Raw genomic sequence first — 18,526 nt, forward strand, 5'->3', positions numbered from 1 at the left:
GAACTGCATTCCCTTCTGCTGTGCCATCTTTTTTTTTTTTTTTTAATATATAATTATTATATTTATATATATATCAGTCCTGGTTACACTTTTTTTCCTTCTCTTTGGACCATGATAAGCTTCAGAGTAGTGACTTCGGGAGCAGGTCACTTAGAGTGAAGAGACATTTACATGGAGAAGTTAATTTGCATGTATAAGATAGGAAGGTGTTGTTTAGGTATGTTACGGGCTTACTTTAAACCATTTAACTTATGCTCTGAAGTAACCGTAATTTAATGTTGGTAGTATAGCAAATTATGATGAATAGCTTTAATTTTATGTTTAAAAGTCATGTTCACAAGCTTAAATCTGGGTATCAGCATTAAGCAAATGAAATGTATGAATGTCTCCTTAATATACTGATTACAAAGCAAAAAAAAAAAAAAAAGAACAAAACAGGCGAAATAAATTTACATGAAAATAACATTTCAGTAATTTCTCTAAAATATAACCAATTTTCTGTGCTGAAATTAAATGATTAGCTTAAAGAAACCATGTTCAGAGGGCACGTACTGCATGGAGCACTGGGTGTTATATGCAAACAATGAATCATGGAACACTACATCAAAAACTAATGATGTAATGTATGGTGATGAACATAACATAATAATAAAAAAAATAAAAATAAAAGTGTATTTTTAAAACTAAAAAAGAAAGAAACCATGTTCAGTATGTTTATATAAAAAAATTATTTTATACATTAATGGTAAATTTTTAATACACAAAGAACATTTGTTATAATACTATATCCACATTTCAAAATAGATTATATACAGAGAGAATCACCATGAAATTTCCTGAGATACAAAGAAAGCAAGGAGATTATAGTGGAGGATATTATATTCATGGAGTTATTCAACTGGAAAAAAATAAGCTTCACTTACATCTATTCATTTACAATATATTCTTTAACAAAAAAGGCCAAGAAATAAATTATTCTAGTTAGAATTTTTTCTGCTATGATTTTGTTAAGAAAGAAAGTCAATATCCTTTTGGAGTCTGAGCTTGATTTCTACTTCCACATTAGTTTTAACAGAATTTTTAGAAAAGATTATTTATTGATTGATTGATTGATTATTTTTTTGAGGGACAGACAATGCCTGAGCATGAGTCGGGGGTGGGGGAAGGAGAAGGAGAGAGAGAATCTCCAGCAGACTCCCCACTGATCGCAGAGCCCCACTCGGGCTTGATCTCATGATCCTGAAATCATGACCTCAGGCGAAATCAAGAGTCAAAGGCTTAATCAACTGAGCCACCCAGCCACCCCTAAAGACTGTATTTTTAAGTAATCTCCACACCCAATGTGGGGCTCAAAGTCACAACCTTGAGATCAAGAGTTGCACGCTCCACCGACTGAGCCAGTCAGGAGCCCCTTTAACAGAAATTTTGGAAAAAAATTATTTTTTAGCTCTAGCCTTGTCTAATATGGTTGGTTATTAAGAAAAAAAGTAAAGGCAAAAAGTTGAAAATGTAGACTACCATGTTTCATTGCAGATAAAGATGAGAAAGTATTCAGACCTATAATGTGCCATAAAATCATGTACATTACATAAAATCATGTACATTATGTGTACATGATAATCATAATGCTATGTATTTGCTATTATACAGACACACACTATATATTATTATTATTATATATCATACACACACACATTATTGCCCCTGTAAAGCTGTTAAGCACTTGATATTGGTATCCAGGGGTGCGTCAAACTTATGGATGTGGGGAAAAGCTCCAAATACAATATTTATGTATTTGTCTGAGAACACTTCAAGTATGGAGTCCCTTGCTACTAATTTAGGAGTACTTAGTGCAGAAAAGGGGGCTTTTTATCCTGTAATTCGTCTTTACATGCTCATGTCCAACATTTAAGGAACAACTATCAACTGGGTTCACATTAATGTTTTAGGGAATTAGGATGAAATGCATAATGTTAAGACAATTTATAATCACGGGCATTCTTCCAGTAAGAAGGCTAAACATCAGTGATTGGATTTCTGGGGGAGAACTTAGTGGGACATTTGTGATTTGGGAGTTGAAGCGACAGAGCTTGGCTTCCCTTGCCAGCAAACCTATAACTCGCTCTTTGGAAATGCAAGAGAATTCAGATATAGAATCTCTTAAAACATAGAAGTTTGGAGGGACTGTTGACTACTCTGTTGTCTGGCTCCAGATGTGTCTCTGTAATGATATGCTTCACAGCCATGGAAAATTGTCTCTGCTAAGTGTATTAAGCCTCATAAGTTATGAAAGAGTTTCATTGTTGTTTTTTTTTTTTAAATGGGAAGGGTCTTGAAATGGAACCAAAGAATCTTGTTATCTTTCTCTAACATTGAAGGTGCTTGGTTAAGGATAGAGTTATGTCAAAATATTAATCATTTTTAAACATTTCAATGCATTTATTTCTTGTTTGTTTTTGCACCCAATTTTTAAAATTTTTTATTTTCAATATGTGTATGTGCTTGCAGGAAAGATCCTCCTAATGCTCATTATGGAAAGATTTAAGAACAAGGCTGTGATTTATAAGAACTGTCAATCATATGCTGAAAACATAATGTGCGCAACTCTATATGTCATTGTATTTCTTCTACGTGATTGACTTGCTATTATTTAACAAGCTTATTCTTTTCAATGATTTTTTTTAGATTAGATGAATTGTTAAAGAAGACTGGTCATAACCTCAAAATTGATTCTTCTTGGGGATGAAAGTAGAGTCATATTCAGGAACAGGAGCCTGAAAAAAAATCAAAGTCTCTAAATGTTTAATGTCAGCACACATTTTGCCCCATTCCAGTGAGGTTTTCATTGTTTCATTCTCCCTCCCTGTCAGCTGCAACTCCTCAGTGCTCTTCAAGACTTAAAGTGTTTTAAGATGTTCTTTGGTCACCAAAGACAAAAATCAAATCTAAATCTTAAACCAACAACGAACAGGAAAAACTGCTGAAATGATTTAATTACTGATTTGGCATTTTCAATCTACAACTTGAAGAACAGCTAACCTTTAGAATTAGAAAGTTGTTATTAGACCTGGAGGTTTTCCAAGTCAGTTAAATTTTACAGTCCTAAAGTATATCTCAAAAATTTCAGGCCAAGGAATGACAGTAAACCCCTGATTTTAAGAAGTGCTCAAGGCCCAAGGTTTTAATAAGGTTGGGTTCAGAATTTCAGCCTATCCATAACGACACTCTCTCTTCCTGCTTGCTGAATCCTGCAGAGGGCAAGGGCAAGCACTCCACCTCAGTCATCAGGGTCATAACCCAGCTTCCTACGTGGGGCCTTATATGGACTTTTGTAACTCTGACAGTTTTATTTGTTGTTTCGCCCTGATTTCAGCTTGCTCTATACCCACTCTTTTATGTCTAATTCCTGACCAATATACTCCCTTCTTCAAAATCTACACTGGCAAGTGCTTAACTCTTCAAACCATGAACCGTTATACTCTCTACTTGGTGAGCCTCCAGTTTCTCACAGCCCTGCTCCCCTAGTGAACAATTTCTTTCAGTTGCCTGATTGCACCTAGCTGTGACTTTGTTCCTAGTCCTGGATCTCTGCAATGACTGGCTTAAATATGACTCCTTTTGTTTCAAAAATTTAACAAAGCCCCTGCCCTAAGAGAAAATAAAAGCTTAAAAAGCTTTGGAATCCAAATGCTGAATTTTAGTACAATAAAGCAAACAAAAAACAGCTTCAAATTATCAGGTTGCCTTATATATTTGCTCTCAATCAGAAAGTAATGTAACAGTAAATACTGTGGACATAAAGGGTCTTAACACTCTTATCAGTCCTTCCCTTTGTTCGCTTTAAAATATTTACTGCCTCATATGTTAGCCATTGGGATCAATTAACCACATGCCTTACGAAGACTTTGATTATTTTTCTTTTCTCTGAATTTCCAGTCAACCATTTCATGCCACCATACATTCTGAGGACAACTATGGCTCTTTTTTTCACCTTTCTCCTCCATTCCCAGACCCATTCCCTTCTATTCCATATCATCTACTATAATGTATCTACTATATTTATATGTTTCCATCTAACCCAACCTTTGTACCTTCACTTAAGCTTAATAATATCAACATGCAATAAGTACTATTGTTTTTGTATACTATTGGTCATATGTATTTTTTTTCATTTATTGAAATATAATTAACATATAACATTGTGTAACTTTAAGGTGTACAACGTGTTGATCTGATACACTTGCATATTGTGAAATGACTACCACACTAGGGTTAGTTTAACACTTCCATCACCTCACATAATTACTATTTCTCTTCTGTGGCGAGAATATTTAAGATTTACTATCTTTGCAACTTTCGAGCATATAATATTGTTAAATATAATCACCATGCAGTACATTAGGTCCTCAGAATTCACTCATCTTATAACTGGAAGGTTGTACCCTTTGGCCAATATCTCTCCATTTCCCCCATGCTCCAGCCTCTGGAAACCACTACTCTACTCTGTTCTAGAAGCTTAGCTTTTTTTAGATTCCACTTATCAGTGATATATACAGTATGTATTTTTCTCTGACTTATTTCACTTCGCATAATGCCCATAAGGTCCATCTATGTTGTTGCAAATGGCAGGATGTCCTTCTCTCTCATGGCTAAATAAATAAGTAAATAAATAAATAAACATCTTCTTTATCCATTCATCTATTGATGGGCACTTAGGTTATTTCCATATCTTGGCGATTGTGAATAATGCTGCAGTGAACATGGGAGTGCATATTATCTCTTCAAGATCCTGATTTTGTTTCCTTTGTATATACACCTAGAAGTGGGATTGCTGGACCATATGGTAATTCTATTTTTAACTTTTCAAGGAACCTCATACTGTTTTCCACAGTTGCTACACCAATTTACATTCCCCCCAACAGTGCACGAGGGTTCCTCTTCCTCCACATCCTTGCCAACACTTATCTTTTACCTTCCTGATGATAGCAATTCTAACAGGTGTGAGGTGATGTCACATCGTGGTTTTGATTTGCATTTCCCGGATGATTAGTGATGTTGAGCATCTTTTCATGTACCTGTTAGCCACCTGGATGTCTTCTTTGGAAAGATGTCTATTCGGTTCCTTTGTTCATTTTTAAATTGGATTCTTTGTTTTTGCCTTTTAATTCAAATAGTTAGTTCATTTACAATAAATGTTATTATGATATGGATGGGTTTAAGTCATTCATATTGCTATCTGTTTCATTTGTTCTTTGTTATTTTTTTCTATACCTTCCCTTTTTCTCTTGGATTTAGTATTTTAGTATATCCAGTATTATATTTTGTATTTCTCTTGGCCTTTAGGGTATACCTCATTGTTTTATTTTTTTAATGGTTGCTCTCAGGATTCCCGTATATAATCCTTAACTTATGGTCTGCTCATAAGTCTGCTTAATACTATAAAATATAAAAATCTCAACAAAATAACTCCATTTACCACCTTCCCTTCCTTCTCTATCCTTTGGGCTACTGCTGTGATACATTTTATTTCCACAGTGATTTTACTTTGCTTCAAATGGTTAGCTGTTTTAAAAGATATTAAAGCGAAGAATGAAAAAGTCTTACATTACCTACATGCTCCCATTTCCAATGGTCTTCACTTCTTCCTAAAAATCTGAATTTCCATCTGGCATTATTTTCCTTGAGTAAGCCCGAAGAACTTTCTTTAGCATTACTTGTGGTTGGTGTGTGCTGACAATAGATTTGCCCAGCGTTCATTTATTTTAAAGTGCCTTTATTTTACTGTCATTTTTGAGAAATTTGTTTTTCACTAGATGTAGAATTCTGGGCTGACAGGTTTTGTTTTGTTTTGTTTTAGGACTTTAAAAGTGTTCCACTATTTTCTTTCTTTCTTTTTTTTTTTAAGATTTTATTTATTTTGAGGGAGAGGGAGAGAGAGAGCGCATGCAGGTGCGGGGAGGGGCAGAGGCCGAGGGAGAGAATCTCAAGCAGACTCCACACTGAGCACAGAGCCCAGTGCAGGGCTCGGATCTCAGGACTCTGAGATCAGGACCTGAGCCGAAATCAAGAGTCAGACGCTTAACCGACTGAGCCACTCAGGCGCCCCAGGCTCCACTATCTTCTAACTTCCATTTTTTTTCTGATGAGGTTTTAGCCATAATTCATATCATTGTTCTCTGTATATATCATGTCACATCTTTGGTTGCTTTCAAGGTTTTATCTTTACCTTTGGTTTTTGGCTTTTGGCTATGTGCCTAGGTTTTGTTTTCATTTATTATGCTTGCTGCTCAATAAGCTTCCTGAATCTGCAATGTTCTTTACCAAATTTGGAAAATGTTCACCCGTTGTTTCTCTAAACTTTTTTTTGCCCAGTTCTTTCTCTCCTCTCCCTCTGGGACATATACTGCATGTATAGTAGCCTTCTTGGTATTTTCCCACAAATTAGAGAGCTCTGTTCCTTTTTACCAATTGTTTTTCTATTCTTCAAATTGGATCATTTCGACTGATTTGTCCTCAAGTTCATTGACCCTTTCTTCTGTAGCCTCTAATCCAGTCTTAAGCCTATGAATTTTTAATTTGATATAATGTACTTTTCAATTCTAAAATTTCCATTAGGCTCTATTTTATAGTTTCCATTTCTGTGCTGAGATGATCTGTATGCTTACTCATTATACACCTATTTTATTTCATGTTCCTAAATGTTTGTACCATAGTTGTTTTATACTCCTCATCTGCTTATTCCAACATATGGGTCATCTCCAAAGTCTGTGTTATTGATTGCTTTTTCCCTCTTGATTACAAATCCATATTCCTACTTCTTTAAATGTCTAGTGTTTTTTTTATTATTATTCTGTGATAGACATTTTTAAATGATAAACACAAACAGAGAGTTTGGATTATATTATCTTCTTTTTCTAAGATTTATTTATTTATTTATTTGAGAGAGAGAGAGAGAGAGCACATGAATGGGGGCAGGGGCAGAGGGAGAGGGAAAGAGAATCTCAAGCAGATTCTGTGCCAAGCATGGAGCCCAATGTGGGGCTCTATCGCATGACCCAAAGATCATGACCTAAGCCAAAATCAAGAGTCGAATGCTTAACCAACTGAGCCATTCAGGTGACCCTATATTATCTTCTTTTTAAGAAGAGTTGCCTTTTTCAGTGACAGGCAGTTGAACTGTGGACAAATCTTTTTGATCCTGTCCAGTTTGGTTTTATTTGTTGTCAGAGCAAACCTATTTGATTTTTGTTCTTGGTCCAGTGTCATGGTCCTTGCTCTAGGGGTGTGGTCTATATCCCAAGGTGTCACCTTGTTGAGATTTCAAGGCAAATATCTAAGGTGCTCAGTGAAGTCTCTCCATGTTGGCTTGGCCAGAGATCCAATGTCTTCTAATAGTACATGCCTATCTTTCCTCTGACAGCTCTGTTGCTCCTGCTTACTCTCATTATTATGAGAGTAAGGAACCAAAGTCCTATACAGCCCACTGTTTAGTGCCTAAAAACAACTGTGCCATGCATTATGCCCAGGTAATTTACGGAAGTGTAAGTGTAGTTCCTCTTACTCCATCATTGCCAGAGTAGAACTCCTCCCTCACAGTCTTAATTTTTACCTATTTATCAAGTTGAATCAGACATTATTGTTGCAAAAAAGAAAAACAATACATTTATTCTTTATGCATTTATTAATAGTGCATTACAAATGTTGATAAAACTTGTGATCAAAGGAGATGTGAATGATAAATCTATAAGAGAAGAATTAAGAAATTCCCTTTGGCATTCCAGGCAGCTTTTAAACATCAATAGCTTCTGTTATTGTTTCTGAAGAAGAAAGGAATTTTGAGGCATGAGATATAATTTTATTATGTCAAAACACTGTGGCCAAGATTTTTTTCCTGTTGAATAGATGATCAAACAGACATATTTTAGGACAAAATAACTAACCCATTTTAGATCACAGGCCTTGAGACTGCTCTAAAGGATTCATGTGGCTAGGAGCTGTACCAGATGGTCACTACAGACAAGAAAGAGATTCCATCTCTCCCAGCTATACCTTAGTCGTCACTGGCATTTAGCAACATCTAGCATTTAACATTATGAAACTGTAAGGATTAGATACCAATACGATCATTCCTTCAACAAGCACCTTAGCAGGGGCAAGGCTGGGAACTTATTTAACACATAGATGTTTGACCTGCATGGGGTAAAAAATGGTGAATGTCTTGCCAACATATAAATATTGAGGGATTTCATAAAAAAATTCAGATTTCCAGCTTGTCTTGAATCTGGCAACACTAATTTTTAAATTGTGTCTAGTAGTAGTTGGTATGACCTAAGTAGCAAATGATTTTTAGAGGACCCGTAGTCCCCTTAACAGCTTTATGCATTTACACCACTGCCCAGATCCTGTGGCATACACATTTGCCTCCCCTGACCTAATGAACATTCAGGAAATAGGAATAGCTGGTAACCAAAGCAGATGAATGTTTAAAGGCTCCTTTCCAGAGATGTAGGTGGGATTATCAATTCCTAGAACATATTCTATTTCTCTGCTTTAAAATTCAGTTTAGTGGTTTAAAGTCGATGATTATTATTCCATTTCACTGAATCAAAGACACTATCGATTTTAAGAGGCATTATTATGCTATGATCACTAAAAAAAAAAGAAATAAAAAGAAAAGCTGCTTTTGTTTAACTACGACAGCCCACGGATTGAAGAAGGCATCTTGATGGCAGAGGTGTTGAAATGCGGAAAACTGTGCATTTTAATATCAATCAAAAATGGTAATATCATATATGAATAGCATACACATGAATAGAAGGCTTTCTAGTTTACAGATCAATTCCAGTTCTTCATGATTTCCATCCTCACTGCCATTGTCTCTTAAAGAGGTTCTAGGCCTCTAGTCTCAATCCCTTCAGTCCTCTTCCTGTCTACTACCAGGACAATCTCTCTAGAATAGAAATCTGCCTGTCTGTCCGTTACACTTACTATCCCTGTGACAGTGAGAAGGACCCAGTTTTCTCAGTGTGTCACGTGAGGTCGTTTGGCATCTTGTCCTTTTCTTTTCTGGTCTCACCTCCTCTTGCCCTCCCTTTTGTATTTAGCAAAACCAAATTCACGGAGTCTTTGTTTCAGTCACCTCCTCCAATCTTCTGGCTAACCAGATTTTAGTCATTCTTTAACTCAGCACAATCATCACCTCAATGGGATACCTTCCATAGCACACATACTACATCTTTTCATTCCATTCTTGAGTCATTTGAAGCTAGCGTGGTCCACTTCTCTACCTAATATTTGCCTTGTGGTTTATTTGCATGCATGCCTGTCTAGACCAGAGCTTGCAAATGGCCATCTCATAAGTGGATTCCACCCTTCACAGATACACTTTGCCTGCAAAATGTTTAGACCACTTTTGTAATTAGATGTCCACCTTAAAAATACAGATATTTCACATGTTAAGAAAACCAAGCCTAGATACAAGGGATTAGCGTTCCTGGAGAACCACAACCAGCTGAAGCTGGCAGAAGCTGCCCCATCGAGATTAGACATGCTTTCTACAGTGTGTCAGGAAACCCATCAGTCCCCCTGGTTTATAATATGCCCTTTCCCTCATTTATAATACAGGCCTGGCCTCAGTAAGCATCAGAGTTTGCAACTTTGGATATAAACTGTGTGCTCCTTGAATTAAGCAAGTATCTTATTGATCTGTGTTCCCTGGTACCCAGCACAAAGCCTGGTATATATAGTTGGAATTCAAGAAATATTTCATGTATTAAATTGACTAACCTGATACGATAATCACAACAGTCCACCAAAGAGGCAAGGTAGGTATTATGACTTACAGTTGATAAAGAAATATAGTTTGGGAAGTTAATGTCTTGCTTAAAAAACATAATTAATATGAAGTAAAGCTAAGACTGAACCCAAATCTCTGCTCCATGTCTCAGGATTTAGCATTAAGACACACAGTCTTTTGTGCCTACCTATCTGGAAAGGTCATGAAACCTCAACATTTTTTTCAGTGAATAAATTAATCACTACGTCCTCTATATCCCTACCTTCGCAGAACTTACTGCGCATTGCTGTGTATTATAGTTAACAGTGTGCATGTGTCCCCCTAATGTGACTTGAGGATGAAGGCCTGTGACCAGCCAGTACCTCTCATACAGTAGACCTGCAACACTGGCTGCAGCATTTAAAGGAACTGAATGAATACCTCTCTATTCTTTGTTATTTCCGTCATAACAATGCCTTAATTCCCACACGAAAGGAGAGAAGGGAAGAAAGGAAGAAGGGGAAAAAAAGCAGGAAAGAAAGAATGAAGAATATTGTTAGAAAAGAAGAAAAATTAAAATTCAGTCAAGAATCCACTTATACATAATACTGTTTCCCATCTCTATCAACAGTATTTGTCATGATAAAATAGATAAATTCATTCTGTTTCTAATGCATTTAGGATTTAAAAGTTTTGCTTACATTATTGTCCTACTTACCCTTTCAGATATTTGTATCTGTTTCCACCAGGTCACTGCCACCTCTCTCTTTGTTAACAGTACCATGTGTTTCATTAATGCTGGACGATTTGTTTCATTAGTGACATTTCATGACAATTTAAGAGTCAGTCTTACAATGAGAAGTGACACTGCTCAGACAGTGGTGTCTGAGTTGAATTGACTCTGATGGGTAGCAGAGGTTTGTATTTATACAGTTTGTTGGGGGGTTTCTCCCCTTAAAAAACTTATGTCTTCTTCCCTCTTCTACTTAGCTAATAAAGTTCATATGGGAAAAAAATAACTATTATTCAGTTATATTAAGGCAATCAACCCTAAAAGAGTCTTATGATCCATAAACAGTACTCAATGAACTTCACCTACTCGTCCCAGTAAACAGGAACCGTATTTGGGGTTTTACTATCTGACAACTTCTGGGCCTGGCACAGGGATACTGCCCAGCCATGTGGGTCATAGGAATTATGAATTCAGATAGCCACAGAGTTTGCCAACTTTAAGTCTAAATATGGAAAGTTGATCATCCTTTTTCCAGCTATTACTTAGTAAGACATTTCGTGTCATAAATAACATACTTCTTCCTAATATATTTACTAAATTAATATACTTACATAAAGCAATCATTACTATTTATATTTATCTTCTTGCCATAAATGAAAAGCTAGGGTTTGAAGGGATTAAGTCACTTGTGTAAACTGGATCAAGTGCTTCAGTTCTCTCTGCATGTTGTACAAATCTGCCCTTCTTTCTTAGCAACCTACCTTCATAGACTCTACTAAAAGATACCCTTTCAATACTTTTTATGCTTTTTTCAATATATTACTCTACTGGTTTTAATATTCTAGATTCTGGGTTTATTTGAAAACAAATGTAATTTTGCATTCAGACAATACAGGGCATCTTGTGTAGATATTAAGGATTTCAAAGGGGCGACAGCAAAGCATTAAACCAAGTATAGAGCTTCCTGAGTGCAGGAACCCACGTGACTATACAGCTCACTTGCCCATGAAGCTGGCCCTGATCAGAGGGAAATCACTCGGCCTCCTTGACCCGCAGATTGCTCATCTACAAAAATGACCTAATCACACCTGCCTTATCCCTCTCATGGTCATTGTAAGGATCACAATGAGATAATAAGTTCAAATGCTTTGTAGAACCCAAAACACTCGAAAATACATTAAGTTTGTTTTACAAAGTTACTGACTGATGCACATGGTTCTTTTGCATTTATTTAACAAATATTATAAAACACTTTTTACAGGCCCAAGCTTGAAACAAATGAGTACTGTTCATTCTCCTATGAAAACCCAAATTCTTTCTTAAAACATGCTTTACCATGATTTTACATCAATTGTGTACTCTGGGAAGTTAACAGTAAAATACCCCCTGAAATAAGAGTATACTAAATAGATCTACCTAAGCACAAATGGATGCCTTAAAACTAACCTAAACTGTTTCAAATTACTATGTAGTTAACTCTGAAACTTTACATTCATTTTCTGGCACATCCAGGCCCTGCCTCAGCCTGCCCGCAGTTTTATCAGCATCCCTAGTTTCTGGGTATAAGTCCTCCTAGCATGTTAACTTAACAAATGCATTAATAGGCTCTATTTGTTCCTTCTTGCTGATATCAGAATTTATAAAGAGGGAAGGCTGACGTTTCCTCAATTCTAAGTTCTTATCTCTTTTTGGCAGAATTTCCTATCCTGTGGAAGAGGTTTTTGTTTTTGTTGTTGTTGTTATTTCAATGTCTCTTCTGTAACTTTCCTGCATTTTGCTTCTGGGGCAAAAGCAAAAGAAACAAACTTAAACTAGCTAGAAATTTCAAAATGAATTCCTGTATGTTTTTGATCCTCAAAACACAAAACATATCAGGATCCAATTACAAAATGACTCAATTTGTAGTGTGGAAATAAATATCTTCACTTTTTGTTCTGGTCTTTGTTCTCATTCAGCCTTCCAGGGAACATTTAAATAGCTTTGAAATAGGTTAGAATATTACTATTCCTATTCCTAAAAATGTAATGTTAATTAAAATTATGGATTTCTTGCTCCTAGTGATTTATCAATGCCAGTAAAGCACTGAGACACCACAGGCTCCGAACTCTTTTTTCTTTTAATAATATAGGCATAATCTAACCTAAGAAAACTATTTTCTTCTTCTACTTTAAAACAAGTAATTTAAACAAATAACGGAATTCTCGGGTTGAACATGACACTATCTATGGCTGTAGAGGAACCTTCGCTGTGCATCTTCACGCTTTTATCTCATTATCCATTTAAAGCTACAGGTGTACAGAGCTGGAGGAAGATCAATCACTTAACTTCTATCAGAGGCTCAGGGTTCAAAGAAAAAGCCACCTCAGTGTCCTAATCTTCAAAGAAAAAGTGAAGGAAAAGGAGTTACAACTGAGAGGGTGTTTTCAAATGTCAAAACGGGACTCCTGGGCAAATGTCTGGGGGGTGAGACTAAATATTTGGCTGGGAACCCCGAAGTGGGACAGTGGCAATCAACAAAGTACCCTGAACTGAAACCACAGAAAAGGAACAGAGCAGATGCCTTATCTTCTCTGGGGGACTGGAGACATCTCCTGCCCTGTTCCTATGAAGTGGAAATGGCCAAAGGAGGTGGGGGAAAAGAATTAAGAGTATTAGGCCACATGCCAGGGCACTGATGTGATTACGAATGATTGGAAATCCCTTAGGGGAATGTCAATTTCCTCTTTATTATCAGTAATGTTTGCTTAGGGTCATGAAATAATTTGAGTTGGCCTAAAATGCAACTTTTAATGGCTAAAATGTAGTGGTCTATTCTGCTTCCTGCATTAATTAGAAATGGCATCTAATTATTGCCTAATGAGCCAAACGAAATGATAAGCTCCTTTGTGCCCTCTTTAACTTTAATCCTAGACTGCTGAGCTGCCTTTCTGAGGAAAGCAGTAAAGCATGTGTAACCTACGCGGACAAAAAGGATCTTGGCTCTGGCATTACAGCCCTTTGCAATCAAAATTATCTATTAGATGAAGCTGCCGCTGGCTGCACACTGGGAAAAACAGGATGAGCCTTTTCAACAAAACATGCTAGTATCTGTCTAAACATCACCAAACAGAAATCATTTTTTTTTTAAAGATTTTATTTATTTATTTGAGAGAATGAGATAGAGAGCATGAGAGGGGGGAGGGTCAGAGGGAGAAGCAGACTCCCTGCTGAGCAGGGAGCCCGATGTGGGACTCGATCCTGGGGCTCCAGGATCATGACCTGAGCCGAAGGCAGTTGCTTAACCAACTGAGCCACCCAGGCGCCCAGAAATCATTTTTTCTAGACTAAGATTTATTTAGCTCCTCCTATGCATCTTGTGGGGAAAAGGATTAGTGAATTTAAGATTTAGAGGAAAAGACACAAGGATGAGGTAATAATGAGTTCCTTCATATGTAAAAACTGGAGATCATAATCAACAACTAAGGTTGTCATGAGGATAAAATTAAGTATTTTATGTTAAAGACCCTAGCACAGTGTCAGGCGCATAAATGGAGCTAAATGAATTTGAATTTCCTCCTGTATCTGATTTTGGAATCCCAACTGAAGACTACCCTAGTCAGGTAGACACAGACTCATTAGTAAAGCAGAGTCCCTGTTCTGTTCACCACCTACAATGTTAATATTTCAAATTAATCTGAACAAATCAATAGTCATTAAATTGAACAAGGCCAATAGTACATAAAATTAAAGTAACTCACTATTTCTCTCCTTAATCTATTGAAAAGCTAATGCTAGCAAAATTGCTAATTATCCAGGCAAACAGTGACTTTTCTCTTTGACCACTAATTCTGCAGAAGAATTAAAAATCTTCCATTAACAGTTTTCTTTTTAAAGAACTCTGGCCAAAAGGTCACCCAAACGTATATTCATTTCAGATGAGGTATGGAAGAATGTCCCAGTTGATTTGGCAATAAACAAGATAAAATGTTTATCAGGATACAAAGTGCCTGGAACAGAAAAAGCCATATGGAGCCATATATGTTTTCCATTTTTCCTATCATTCTGCTATTGCACTCTCTTATCGTTGATAAAATACTTTTTTGATATCAAGTCCATCTATTTTGGAAGTGACATTTCTTCATCTAGATTGATATTATCACTTCATCAAAATGTTAAGATTGAAAAAGCTCTCTCAAGTCGTTTGTAGTTGCTGCTGGTTCATTTTAAATACAAATTCTCCCATATTGGTAAATGTCAACTTTCCCCATTTGTATATTGTTCATTATGAATATGGAAATAGTGATTTCAACATATTGATATTAACAAGACACTTATTTGATGATCTTAATGGTTTTCAACCACATTCAAGAACAGAAATAAAACACAAGAGTACATTAGAGTATATCACTTACTGGTAAGAACAAATTAATTAATTCATTAGCTTCTGTATATTTTTAACCATCAGCTTTTTAAAGTGTTCAAAATACTAAAGTATTCTGAAAAGATGATGGAACATGTTTGTTCCTTTTCTGAATTAAAGGCACTATCAAACTTACTGGCCAATTATAAGGCAATTTTTGGAATGTAAAATGTGTATTCTGGGGCACATGAGCAATACTTTACATTCACCAGAAGAATATAAAGCAATTTACACTCCTGTATTACAGCCTTGTAAATACAATGAAGAAAAGTAATACTTTATATTCAGTAATGGGCTTCACTGTTATAAAATCGGGTTATGATATACTATTTATATATCATATAAATGGATTTGTAGATTCATGATTGCAAAAAAAGTGTTAAAGCTGTATTAAAATGGCTTTCCATTATATGAATTTTGATGTGAAATTGGTCAAATCTTAACTGGATCTGGACAATGATGGCAAAGGTAAGCCTTCATGTAGTTTCAAGAGCATCAAAAGGTATCACTAAGTCTTCCTCAAAATTACACAATCTGGGGGCACCTGGGTGGCTCAGTTGGTTAAGCGTCCGACTTGATTTCGGCTCAGGTCATGATCTCAGGGTCCTGGGATGACGGCCCACGTCAGGCTCCATGCTTACTGGGGAGTCTGCTTGAGGATTCTCTCTTTCCCTGTCCCTCTGCCCCTCCTCCAGCTCCTGTTCTCCCTCTCTCTCCAATAAATAAATCTTTTAAAAAAATTACACAATCTGAAACTAGCCAAATCCTACATTTAAAAGAAATTCCACTGTAGATACTGACCGTATCTCACATATTAAATAGATGCATCCCCCAAAATAACATAATTGTTTAACACTGGATTACTTTATATGTTAATTTCTATTATACCTTTGAAGAGTGGTTTCTATAGGGAAAAAGTTGTACTGGGGGGAAAAAAACATACACTTAAGAATTCTATATTTACTATAAGGAAGATTCTGCTCCTATCATTTTATATGGCCATACAATTACTGCAAGAAATTACTTTTTAAAAAAGGACAAAATCAACTCATATAATTTCACACTTCATTTCAAAGAGTACATATTAAAGTCCTCCCCTTTGACTTCAGTACAGTGAAATATCCAAGTAGCACATACTTATGTCTGTAATCTGGGCACTTTGTAGAAATCCTTACAGAAGAAATTCACTTAAAGAGGATGTTTTGCATAGTTTAAATGGAAAAGTACAAATAGCCTACATGTATTGAGCCCTACATTCCAGGCACTGTACTGGCTACTTTGCATACCACATTTCATAACAATAACCTATTTGAGGAGATGAGACAACTAAGGTTCAGAGAAGTAAAGTAATTTGACCAAGGTCACAAAGCAAATATGTGGTGCGGAGGAAGAATCTGATGACTTGCATTATTGATATTTTTAAGAAAAGTCATGTGGCTATTCATATTTCTTAAGTACAATGACAGAGTAGTTGGTAACAAAGACTTTCTAACATACCTTTAAGTAGAAGGGAAAAACATTTCAAGTTTTAATTCTGTTAATAAAGAGATCCTCTCTCTCTTTATTTGCCTACTTATTCAAAAAGTCCTTCTTGAGTCTCTACTTAGGTATGCTGCTAGAAGACCAAGTGACATAACGTAGAAGCTCAGATAAAATGCAATGGCAGCTTAAAGAAAAGTGATGAATTAGGGAAAGCTTCATAGAGGAAGTATCATTTGACTACCGTTAAGGGTAGGAGAAATTTACCAGACAGTGGGCAAAGGCCATTCTGGGCAAAGGAAGTGAGCAATAGCTCAGAAAGTGGGATTGAAGACTCAATCCCAGACAGAAAGAAGAGTGAGAGCTCTTAGGCTGGCTTTTCCATGAGGTGGATGAGGAAGTAATGTAATGTGAAATAAGATGAAGCCAGAGTATGGACAGTTAAATGCTAAGATTGGGAATCTGTTATCAATCCCTTAGGCAGAGGGAAGTTGACGTTTCTGAGCATGGGAGCAATAAGATCAGTGCTGTAAAAGGATAAGGGATGAGGGATATACTGGTGGGAGAGGGACCAAAATCCAGGAGACTGCTGGAGAAGCCATTACAGGAGCAGAAGTATGGAGGAAACAGGAGAAAGATGGGAGGGTGTAAGAGAGATTTCAAAAGTCATCTCTAGGAATGATTAGAATTGGGAGGAGACAAAGACAGCAGAATAGTCAGTGGTGATTAGATTTGAGCCTGAGCTATTGGAAGAATGGTGAACAAAGGAGAAAGAATAAGAAGGAGGTTTTAAATCGGGTTCTGATATATGGAGTTTAAAACTAAAATTTCCAGTCAAGATGTTCAGAGTGGAAAATTTGCAAATCACATAACTGGAGTTAATGGCTGATACCACAAACAGGGTAAGTATAAAGAGAGAAGAGATTTCATGAATATCCTCCAAACAAGACAGAGGGATCAAGGGAAGAAAGAAAACTTTCTCAAAGCAGCAATGTTAAAGTTGCATAACTGGAGCTTTATTAAAATTATCTATGCTAAGTAGCTAGAGTTAAGTTAATGGCTCTCAACTGGAGGTGATTTTGCCCCCACAACATGACCTTTGCAAATCTCTGCAGACATTTTTGTTGTCAAAACCAAGCGAAGCAGTGTTTGCTACTGGCTTCTAGTAAGTAGAGGACAGGGATGTTGCTAAAAATCCTACAATGCACAGAATGACACCCACCTCCACCCAAAGAACTACTGGCCCAACACGTCTATAGTGCTAGGGTTGAGAAATCCTGGCTTAGGATGAGACTTACCCAATACAGAATTGTAAGTTGTTTAGGCAGGCAACGACTGTTAAGTTGTTTAGGCAGGATAGAAGGGACATCCATCTGGTGTAATAAAAGTTCTCAAATCCTTCATACTTAGTCTAAGTTAAAGTTGAGTTTTAAATTTGCAAAGAATTTAAAAGATTTTATTTATTTATTTATTGGAGAGAGAGAGAGAGTGTGTGTGTGCACTCATAAGCAGTTACTCTAGATCAGGCATTGTACTATGCCCTTCACATGCATTATCTCATCTAATTGTCAGGACAACCTTATGAGCTAGCTATTTTATGCCCATCGTATAGATGAAAAGAATAAAGCCCAGAGAGGCTACTTACTTGCTCAAGGTCATACAGTTAGTAAGAGGTAAGGCTAGAACTTGAATCCAGTTGTCTCCAGTGTTAGAGCCATTGCCTATAACCACCATGGTACCTGGCTTATTTGCAATCCCTCAAAGCCACATCCTCTGGGCGTCTATGAGGAGTCCCCGTCTTAAGGTCCTGGCGTCCAGCCGCATGAAAGCACTTGTGCAACGTTGCAGGCTGCATCACCTTGCAATGAAATGCAAGTATTTCCTGGAATGAACAAGTTCTTTGTACCCAAACTCATAATTTAAAAACCAAGGAATTTGCTTTGCTTTAAAGAGAAAGAACTAACAGTTTTAGGGCAGAAATCCATCTCATATTTTTAGTTCTTTGACTTTTCCAAAAAACAGTGTAATTTTTAATCTGGCTTTCTACATATACCAAGAGAATCAGCTGTGAAAAAAATGCCAGAGAAACAAAAAACAAAAACAAAATAGCAATAACACAACCCCAACTCACTGCTACTGA

At 36.5% G+C, this 18,526-nt stretch overlaps 1 protein-coding gene across 2 annotated transcripts in view; it reads right to left on the reverse strand.

The window, feature by feature from the left end:
• Positions 1 to 18,526, reverse strand: part of CAMK4 (calcium/calmodulin dependent protein kinase IV) — a 207,123-nt gene that overhangs the window by 112,223 nt on the left and 76,374 nt on the right. The gene's annotated exons all lie outside the window — the stretch shown is intronic.

This window comes from Phoca vitulina, unplaced genomic scaffold (genome assembly GCF_004348235.1).
Source record: "Phoca vitulina isolate PV1807 unplaced genomic scaffold, GSC_HSeal_1.0 scaffold6, whole genome shotgun sequence".
Lineage (NCBI taxonomy): Eukaryota > Metazoa > Chordata > Mammalia > Carnivora > Phocidae > Phoca > Phoca vitulina.